The following is an 11161-nucleotide window of genomic DNA, read 5'->3' as shown; positions in this document are numbered from 1 at the left end:
TAGGTTTATACACAGTGGTTAAAGTAGGGGGGAATGGGGCGGAACTGCGTTCCACCACCTGTAGTGGTAGTTGGAACTAATTTTACCTTCACCATGGCCCTAAACATTAATTCCAACAAAAAAACACCAACCTCGTCAATAGATAACGCAGCCAGCCACATCTAAAATCCTCCTCCTAAGTACCTGGCGGCTCCGTGGTTTTCTTCCACCTGCGGCCCACCACTCTTGGTACTCACATGAGTTCCACCACCTCTCCTGGAGCACTTCCTGTTTCTAAAGATGAAGGCTGCACTTAGCGAGCAATCTGACTTAAACTGTCCTTTTAAACACTGGAGAACGTTTTGTTCTCAACTTAATAAATGGACCTACAGTATTAATGAGCGCTAAGAGGGGCTATGTTGATTAATTTAAGGCACAGCACAATAAATGACTGATCCCCGGTGTGCATTTCCCAATACTGTCCTCTAGAGGGAGCCTGGAAGTTCCAGCAAAGTGACACGCACCAGGCTCCAGATTCCCCACTAGCAGCAAAGAGCAGCAGCAGCAGCAGCAGCAGCCAAGCGCTGGCAGCCAGGAGCTGATCCTTGTAGCCTCACCCTCCTTCCCCCCCTCCCAGAAGTGAGAGCTGTCCCAGCCTGACAGCCTGCAGTGGGGCCCCAGCGCTCTGACAGCTGACACCGGGGAACAGGGGCTCTTGTTGACCAGAACAGATTCCTATTGCAGCCTCCGAGTCCGCACCAGCAAGCAGCCAGCCAGGCAGCTGCACACAGGGTAGGTTGGCAATGCCCTTACTGCCTGTAGTGTGTGTGATCTGCTGCCAGTGTGCCCTGGGATCTGTAGTGTGCGTGTGGACACAAGTGGGTGTATAGTGGAAGTCAGTGGGTGTGCTGTGGAAGTCAGTGGGTGTGCTGTGGAAGTGCCTGGCTGCAGGCTTGGATCTTCCCTGCACTTTCCCAGTGAAGCTGTTATTATTATACGTTGCTAACTCTGAGGCTACATTTTAGCCAACTGCTTTGGAAGTAAGAACTTTCCCTGTGTTGGGAGTGTGAGGAAGCTGCAGCCGGGATTGGTGCAGTCTGTGTCCAGTCCATGGATGTCGATGTCTAGATGTTGTGGTCGACCAAACTTAGTTGAACGTGTCTAGTTAGATGCCTAAAGATAGTTGACTGATCGACAGTAACGGAAGTCAGACGCAAGCATAGTCGATCGTCACATAGTCGACATGGGTTTTTCACGTTTTTTTGGGGGTGCAGGTCGACTTTTTTCATACTTTACTATCCAAATGGACACAGTATTAGATTATAACAGCGTGCCCGAAGCGTGGTGAGCCATGCCAGGGGACACTTTGCACTTTTGCAGTGTCCGCGTCAACCTATGTCGACATAGCTAAGAAAAAAATGCGAAAAACTCAGGTCGCCCATGTGACCAAAGACCACGCTCCGTCAATCTAACGCTTGCATCTAACTTCCGTTACTGTAGGTGCAGTCAGTGTCCCATTCCCATCATTACTGAAGTTGGGCTGCTTCTGTCCTATCATCCCACTGGGAATCTGTGTATTGCCTGCAAGGTTTGTCCCCACTCAGCATTGCAGGAAGTAGGCACGATGGAACGCACCTCAGTGATACACCTGTGACCCAGGTGCCCTCATGCACAGAAATAATGTTCATGATGTTGCTGTCGCTGTCTATTTAATAAAGTACTTGTGGTGTGCAAAGTTGTGTCACGGGGTAAAAAATAGTATAACGGGGAAATGTTTTCCCCCCCCAGATATTCAATTGTAAATGACAGTGTTGTGTTGTTCATATTACTATTCCGTTATATTATTATTACATTTATAATTATTATTTTTATTATGAAATATTATTATTATTATTATTATTATTATTATTGCTACGTTATTGATCAGCCGTGGTTGACTACAGTTGTTATTGCAGATAGTGAACCACAATGTGGAGATAAGTATAGATACTGGATGTACTGTTTGGTAATGACCATATAACAGTATGTATTAACCCTTTGAACGCCAAGTGAATTTGTTAAACTAGGTGTGAAAATTGGCCAAGCCAACATTTCTATTTATCATAATGACCTGTGATGTTTTACTTATACAGGAAATATAATCTTTTTTTTACACGTTTTTTTATTTGAATTTATATAACAAATGTAAGCGACGCCGGCATTTTTATCGGATATATTGCACATATTTCACAAAGATGTTGGCACTTAAAGGGTTAATGTTCCGTCTTGCCGTTTTAGAAGCAACAGAACTTTGTAGCTGAGAAATAGTTTTGTCTCCTGCATATACAGTGGGTCAGGATAATGTACAGCAGTGGTTCCCCAACTGTGTGCCTAGGCACCCCTCAGAACACTTGCAGGGGTGTCTCGGATTGGCGTTCCAGGACTAGTTTAAATTATTTATGGACAATGTAATAGATAAAATCAGTGCTGGCGGCTGCAAATCATAAAGTATGTGTACAAACAGAAGCAATGTCTGTCCTTCACCACATACCTGTACCCAAGGATGACATAAACACAAGCAACTACATTTTAGATTTTTTTTCTACTTTGGGGGGGGGGGAGGGGGGGGGGTGGTGGTGGTGGTCCTGGGGGTGCCGTGAAAAAAATTCTGATACGCTAGGGTTCTGTGATACAAAAAAGTTTGGGAACCACTGACCTAGAGTGTACACTCTGCATAATGCACACTTTTCTTGGTTAAAGGTTTCATCTGTTAACCCTCAGGGTTAATTCATTTACACCAATACTGTTCTCATCAGCTATCTAATGCCTGGTAACTGCATTAAATAGGATGAATGACAGGGGGCGGGATGTTGTAACATCCGCGCCCATTATCGCCGGACATCGCATTTTTAATAACGGCATATGCTATAACATATGCCGTTATTCAGGCAAGGGACAGCTCTTGCGGTAAGAGCTGTCCCTTGCGATGCGGTGCCGGCGCTGGACTTCCGGGTCTGTGACCCGGGAGTCCATCTGCGCATGCGCAGACCCCGGCGCCGGCCGCAGGGCACGCTGGGAGGGATCCGTGACGGATCCCTCAAACAGCGCTGCGGTAAGAAGCCCATAGGCTTCTGCAGGGATTCGCCAGCTTTAGCTGGCGATTCCCTCCGCAGCGCTGACACTGCGGAGGCGCCATATAGCATATAGAAATGCGGTAGAAACCCCGAAAACGGGGTTTTTACCGCATTTCTGCTATATAGCATCCCGCCCATAATATGTTAACTAATATTACATAGCCTTTATCTAGACATAGATTTCTTCACTAAATACTCACTCACTCAATTCCGCCAGACCCCCGCATCAGCTCCTCACCGTATTCAATGTTCTGGGGGAACCCACACTGTCAGATGACGGTGAGGATTGCCCCAAACAGCGACGCTCGTGACTAATGCAGGGATGTATTTAACCGCAAGCCTTGTTGTTTTGGCGGCCACAAACGCCGTTTCCACATCACTGTGAAAACCCAGCAATGTGGATGCGGCATGTGCAGGGGGGGGTCAGTAGAATACAGCACTACTCACTGTCACAGCTCGCAAAAAGCATTGAATATACCCCTCTGCCTCTCAGTATGGAACATAGATTTTTTGTCTTTGAAGCTATTATGTGTTGCGTTTTGCTTACACGCAGCTAGACAGATCAAGAATGGAATGGGACCGAATTCAAAGATATTTTTTTTTTTTAATATATTATTTATCAGGGTGATTCGTCCGAGTGGGACTGGGGTAGTGCGTGTGTGTGTGTGTGTGTGTACAAGGCCTCTTTTTTTACCTGTGCAAAAAGGTCTTTGGTTAAGAAGTTGGGTACTTGTGTAGTTTCATGGCGCCCTTGCGGGGCTCGGTGGCTCGCTACGCTCGCCACGCTACAGATGGGGCCGGGCTCTTCTTTGCTGGCGAATCGCCAGAACGTCACCACTGGCGATCCGCCAGCAGCTCGGCTTGCCATCTGACTGAGACGCGCGTGCATCTCACACGCACGCACGTCTCAGTTTCCGTCGACGGTGCGATGGGAACCCCGCCCGTCTCTGCTTCAGGGAGACGGACAGGGTTATGGGGGGGTGCGGGGAGGCGGCGGGGACCCCGGGTGACCGCCGACAAGCTGGCGGTGACCCGGGGAAATCGATGGAAGCGCCGTCGGAAGGGGACGCGCTGTACAGATGGTGGCTGGCGGGGGATGGCGGCTGGCATCGCCATCTCCATCCCCTGCAAGAATGAGTCCTGCCCCATCTGTATCTAAAATCCCCCCCCATGCCAACATGGATAGTGGGGGTATGAACTACCCATGTTGGCATGGAGTTAAGTTACTTTATTTTAGATAGTTTGTGGCGAGCGTAGAACCCGGAAGTAGCAGGGCGCCATGCTGGTGCTGTGTAACTACACAAGTAGCAGAAGTTGTCATCGGTTTTGTGTGTACAAGGTTAAAGGCGCTGATTGATTTGTACAGCAGCTATTTGGTTATAGTAGCAGTTCATGCAACTTGTAAATTGCGTTTCAGTTTTTACTGACTTAGTATATAGTGTATACTGTCATTTGTTGTTATGTAAAGTAAGTGCGAAGACCCGCAGTTCTCTTTCATGTTCAGTATCTGGGGCTTCAGTGTGAAAGTTGTTACTGTATCTTTCGGGTGCTGGACGGGGTCCCGACAGTCATTTACCCGACGTCGGGATCCCGACTGTTAAAATACAGATGCACGGGTACCCGACGGCCACCGGCTATTCTCCCTTGTGGGGGTCCACGACCCCCATAGAGGGAGAATAGAATAGGTGGCGAGCGTAGCAAGCCACAGTGCACGCAGCGTGGCGAGCCCGCAAGGTACTTTGTTGCGCTTGCCACTCTGTCTGATTTCGGCCAGTCGGGATCCCGACATCGGGCAAATGACTGTCGGGATCCCGACTGTCGGAACTCTGTACCACACCCGTATCTTTCTATGCACTTTATGTCATATTCTGCTGTTTTGTATGCCTTTTATGTACTATTCTGTTGGTACTGTATGTTTGTATGCACTTTATGTACTATTCTGTTGGTTTTGTACCTTTTGTATTCACTTTATGTCCTAGTCTGTTGGTACTGTACATTTGGATGCACTTTGGACCCCTTGGTGCACCCTGGAAAAAAGGATAATATATAACTACCATATTGAAAACTTTTTAGTATCTGGTCTCTTGATTATTTGTTGGTAAACTCTCTGGGCATCAGCTGTCATGGGGGCACAAGGGCATGGATAAATACATCTAGAACTAATACCTGTATCCTGCAGGTTGCAATTATAGAAGAATGACTCTGTGGGGTCTGGGTAGCTACTGTTACACAGACAGCTTGTGCAATAAAGTTGTTTTTTTGTGCTTATTGCGACACAGCTTGAATGTCACGCCACTAGTGGACAGAGGAAGACTATGGGGCTAGCTGGAGCTGTAGAGAGACTGGGGGTTTAGAGGGGGCTGGAGAGACAGAAGGGTGCTGGCTGGAGCTGTAGAGACACTAGGAACTGGAGAACAGAAAGGGCTGGTTGGAGCAGGAGAGATACTGGGGGTGGAGGAAAGGACAGGAGAGATAGAGGGCTGGCTGGAGCTGTAGAATCACTGTGGACTGGAGAAATAGATGGGCTGGCTGGAGAAGTAGAGATACTGGGGGTGGAGGGGGAGGGCTGGAGAGACAAGTGGGCTGGTGGAGCTGTAGAGACCCTAGGGACTGGAGAAACAGAAGGAGCTTCCTGGAGCAGGAGAAATACTGGGGATGGAGGGGGGGGGGGGGGGAGACAGAAGGGGGCTGCTTGGTGCTGTAGAGACACTGTGGACTGGAGAAATTGAGGGGGCTGGCTGGAGATATACTGGGGTGGAGGGGGTGCTGGAGAGACAGAAAGGGGCTTGCTGGAGCTATATAGACACTAGGGACTGTTAAAATACAGTCAGTATTGGGCAGTTGCGCTGGCAGTCCGTGCAGCTGCTGTGTAAGACTCAGGTGCTAATCTGAGTAAAAAGACAAAGTTGCTATGAAATTTAGAGTTTCACCATGTCTTCCACCACGGATCATGGGGCCTAATCTGCGACAATGACTTTTTATGTGGCATCGATGTGAATAAGAGGCTGAGCATCCCAACATTCTGTGTGTTGATCTGATGACTGCCGAAATGCAATGTGGAGACTTGAGGAGGGTGAATGGCTTGAAATGAATGCTGGATGGTATGGGAAGCTAGTGTTAGCGGAGTGGTGTGACGTATATGGAGTAGTCTGAGAGGTAGGGTAAGGAAAGATGGGATGGACAATGCTGTGTAACAAGAGAATGGATGCCGGTGGCATCCAGCATGAGAAACGGAAGCAAAAGAAGAGACAAGAGAACATTATGAGGATGGGGAAGTAGGACTAATGGCAAAGCTGCTTTGGGCCACATAGTGGGGTCACTAGCCTTGGCTTTGATGTTGATAATAAGTGATGGATAAGGTTGGGTGGTGATACTGTATATTATATAAAATAATTTCTCAGTTTTAGAAAAGTTGAGCTATAGTTAGCATTGGGATTTTCATGAGGAGGTGCTGGATAATTGACACAGAACCTTGTGGGACCCCGACATAGTTTTAGAGAAGAAAGTTTTGTGGAACACTGATGGAATGGAATCGGTGAGGGCTGGCTGAATGACTGGTGTTGGAAGTGAGGTTTATTTCTGGTTTGTAAGTGACAGCGGAGTCCGGCATGGTGAAGGGTTCTTTTGAACTAGTAGCTGATAGTTCATTGGTCACTTTATTTATTAATTTACAGTGTCTTATATAGCGCAGCAGATTCTGTTGCACTTTACAATTGTAGACCGTGATAAAACAAACTGGGTAACAACAGACAGACTTGGAGGTAGGAGGGCCCTGCTGCAAGCTTACAATCTATAGGGATATAAGAGGAAACACAAGGACAGGCACCAGTAATAGCATAGCAGTCCCACCAAGTTACAAGTCCAGAAGGGAAGCTATAGAATACATAAGTGCCTCAGAGGGTTATGCGTATGGAAATTAAATATGATGGGCTTGCCTGAAGAGGTGAGTTTTCAGGGAACGCTTGAAAGTTTGGAGGCTAGTGGAGAGTCATATTGTGCGTGGAAGGGCATTCCATAGGATGGGAGCAGCCCGATGAAAGTCCTGTAATAGTGAATGGGAGCTAGTGATCCGTGCAGAAGACAGGTGCAGATCTTGCGCAGAGCGGAGTGGTTGAGATGGGAGATATTTTGTGACTTTATTGTAATCTTTTGTCTTCTACAAAGATGGGAATATATCAGAAGGATACATTATAGATGTACAGTATGGCCAATCACAGGGGAAGGAGCCTAGAAGAGAGGAGAGATAGACCTCGTACTTGGTAATGGGAAATGGGAAGAATGAATTGTAATGGACATTGTAGTGGAAGATAACATTGTCGTGACATGCGGGATATGTCATGATATGTCAGGCGTTGTGGTGAGGAAGGGAGATGAGCCAGTGGAACATAGAACAGCTATTTCTACAGTCAGGGGAGCAGCTTTGGGTGAGGGCTGCAGAGGGCCCCGTCAGCATCGCAACACCAGAGCTGAAGGTTCAAGTAAGAGGAGATAAACAAACATCATTGATCAAACAATGGCCGCACCTTCGGACTTCTATGGTTGCTCAGAATGTCTCACAGAATTTGCCCGCTGGTGTCAGTGGAACAGTATACACGCCGACGCCAGTTTACTTGTTTGCTAGGCTGTGCGCATATGCAGCTTAGTAAACAGGTCTGAATAATTGAGAATCACAGCCTTGGCACCCCTGAATTTCCCACCATTGTGGACGACTGCAGGGTGGTGCGGAGAGGTTGCAGATGCTGAGGCAGGACCCGGGAGACTTGCCCACTCTTCCCAGTGTTCAGGAGGGCCACACGATTTTCCAGGAGAGTAGGGAAGTATGAGTATGTATGGAATGTAGGCCTTTTTGCATTATATGTAATCACACATTTTAATAAGCGTGCCCATTGCCGGAACATATAGTGGTGGGAGCAGATATTTTACAAGCAGATGCCTCAGTGAGATCACTAGTTCCCAGCAAAATGTATAGTTGGAATTCTAATGAATGCTGGTTCAGCGGACACAATCCTGCAGCCTCTGTGTGTAAGTGATAGGGGCAGATTTCCATCAGGATCACTGTAGCGCGTAACTGGATATAAGAACCCCTGGAGTTCAGCAGAGACTTCACCTGCTAAAATGACAAATTGGAGCGAAAGAATCTGGAGTCGCTCTGTGCGCTGTCTCAGATCATTTCCGACGCCTGTTTCTATGGCTCTGTTCCCGTTGTACTTGCAGATTGGCTGTACGTCGCTATATGGCAATGTAACGAAATATGTTCTATGGGTTGTTATTGCAGAACGCACTTTGTTATATATAAAGAAATACAATAAATACGCTCAAGAGCTTTGTCGCGTAAAATAAGATTATTATAACTGTAAGGATTTAGGGGCCGATCCAGTTCGTCCCCAGCCCGGTGGTCGGGGTTTGCGCATGTTACATACTCGTCGGTCCACTCGCTGCGGGGTGGGTGGGGGGATGAAACGGGCCTGGAGCAGAAGAAAGGCCCAGCGTTTTATTGTCATCCCCATAAAAACACTGGGTGTTCCCCTGGCAACGCAGGCGGGCCAATGGCTGTCAGGGGTGGGCGGCTGACGTCACATGACGTCAGAGCCCTCGTTGATGGACTCCAACGGAAATAAGTCAGTTTAGACTAGGCAATACCAAATGATGGCCCTCCAGCTGTTATGAAACTACAAGTCCCATCATGCCGTGCTACAGTTTTGCTGTTAAGGAATGCTGAAACGATGTCAAGGCCTGCTGGGATGTGTAGTTTCACAACAGCTGGATGGCCACAGTTTGGACATGCCTGGTTTAAAATAATGATGTGTTCGCGTATATCCCCTCGCATGTTAAAAATCATTCGATGGCGAGGGACCATCGAATTTTGCCTCAATGCGGATGTGTAAGCGCACCCATTGCTTGCATCGTACCGGGGGGGATTCGGTCGGTGGGGGATCATGCTTTTGGCGGGCGTCATTTTCCTTCTCGCTACTTAGGGAGTAGGTCTGAATTACCCTCTTGGTATGCAGCGTGATTTATACGACACTTGCAATAAATTTCTTATTACCAGAATTTTTTTATTGCTTGATATAAAGTGCAGCAGTCAGGCCGTCCTCGCAAATAGCTTTATCTCTGAGTTTATCTCACAGTCTCCTATTCCCAAATCCTGCGCTACTGCTGACTTACAGCCGCTGAGCTTTAAACATACAAACAGTATCCAGCCATCCATCTGACAGGCCATAGGCGTTTTTGAAGGTGTCTTTTATTTCATATATGCATACAGCTTATTATTATTATTATTTTATTTATAAGGTGCCACAAGTGTTCCGCAGCGCCGTACAAAGGAACAGTACAGGGAGACAAAACTTGGCATAACATAGAATAAATAACAAAAATAGGAGTACAAATAAAGAGCACCACAGATCAATACACATTACAGCTTAAATATAAGTAGTGAGGACTCAATCAGCATACAACTAGAGGCTTGAGGCCAATGATGGAGATGAGTATGAAGATGGTCACTGAGTGTTGGAGTATAGGAGAGCTGTGAGTGAAATGTGAAGAGAAGTGGGCTTTGACAACAGGATGGAAGAGGGCCCTGCTCGGAGGAGCTTACAATCTAGTAGGAAGGGGAGACAGACAGATTACAAGAGGTGCAAGCAAATGGGTGGTGGCTAGATAGCAGGATGTAAACAGGCAGGGGGTCGGAGAACCAGCTGGTTTATGCAGGGGAAGGGTACGCTTTGATGAATAGGTGAGTTTTCAGTGCCCGTTTGAAGCTTTGCAAGGTCGGGGAGAGTCTAATGGAGCGAGGGAGTGCGTTCCACTGAAGGGGTGCAGCATGGGCAAAGTCCTGTACTCTAGCGTGGGAAGCAGTGATCAGGGTGGAGGAGAGACGACAGTCGTTGGCCGACCATAGAGGGCGGGAGGGTGTATGAATGGAGATAAGGTTAGAGATATATGGAACAATGGAATTAGAGATGGCCCTGTATGTGAGTGTGAGGTGTTTGAAGAGGATTCTGTAGGGGAATGGGAGCCAGTGCAGATTTTGTTGAAGGGGAGTAGCAGAAGTAGAGCGGCGGGAGAGGAAGATAAGCAGCAACTCGCCTGGTCTAAGTGATTGCCTGCAAACAGTCAGGACAACCTCGCTATTCTGCGTCACTGCCCCCCCCCGCGACCTTAAACTGTGGTCGCATTTTTCAGAATGCGACTACAGTTTCACAGCTCGTGGTTCTATGTCCCACCAAACACTGGAATGTCCAACATGTTGAGCTACACTTTACGCGTTTCAGCACTTCTTCTGTCTCTAGCAATCAGTAAGTCCGAAATGCGTAAAGTGTGGCTCAACATGCGCCGTTTCCCTTATTCTGGCTTTTCACCGTGGACAGACACTCCAGTGTTTGGCAAGACACACAACCGGTATTGCTGTTTTGCCGTCCTCACTTTCTTACCAACATCGAGGGGATCTGGAGTGAAGTCATTTCCGTTTCAGTTCCTGCCATATGGGATTTGGCGCATGCTTTTATTTTTGTCTCTTTATTGTAAGTGCGTTGTATAATTAAAATCTTTTGTATATCAAAGGTACTGCGCTATTATTGTCTTCTGTGCTTGATTGTCCTCCTAATCCTCTATCACTTACGGGAGAGAGCAGACGTGTTTTTACTGGCATTAAGACTGTTCTGTTAAGGAATATATAGGAGCTTTGACACTCCCTGGAGAAACCCTAATCTTAGAAGAGTAGATTATTACATAGTTTGTTTTCATTTGTCTTAGCACCAAGGCGTTGTGTGTATTTGTGCATGGTCCTAAAAGGCGACTGACATCACATGACGCATGCGCAGACCCCCAAACATGAATCAGGCGATATCTTTACTTCGACGTGTATACGCACACACATTCATGGTAGGGTTAATTTGTACTTTACTTATACCAGTATATGTCTGGAGTGTGGGAGGAAACCAGAGTACCCAGAGGAAACCCACACAAGCACAGGGAGAATATACAAACTCCACACAGTTAGGACCATGGTGGGAATTGAACCCATGACCTCAGTGCTTTGAAGCGGTAATGCTAACCATTACACCGTCTGT

At 47.3% G+C, this 11161-nt stretch overlaps 1 protein-coding gene across 3 annotated transcripts in view; it reads left to right on the top strand.

Annotated features, from left to right (window-relative positions):
* Window positions 1–522: 522 nt before the first annotated feature.
* The window catches only part of GHR (growth hormone receptor), a 292432-nt gene continuing 281793 nt past the window's right edge, over window positions 523–11161 (top strand). For all 3 annotated transcript variants that reach the window (XM_083154198.1, XM_083154208.1, XM_083154187.1), the window contains exon 1: window positions 523–771. The gene's annotated coding sequence lies outside the window, so the exon portion shown is untranslated. The remainder of the gene's footprint in view (window positions 772–11161) is intronic.

This window comes from Crinia signifera, chromosome 1 (assembly GCF_055691185.1).
Source record: "Crinia signifera chromosome 1, ASM5569118v1, whole genome shotgun sequence".
In the NCBI taxonomy this organism is placed as follows: domain Eukaryota; kingdom Metazoa; phylum Chordata; class Amphibia; order Anura; family Myobatrachidae; genus Crinia; species Crinia signifera.
This window is presented reverse-complemented; position numbering and strand designations above follow the sequence as displayed.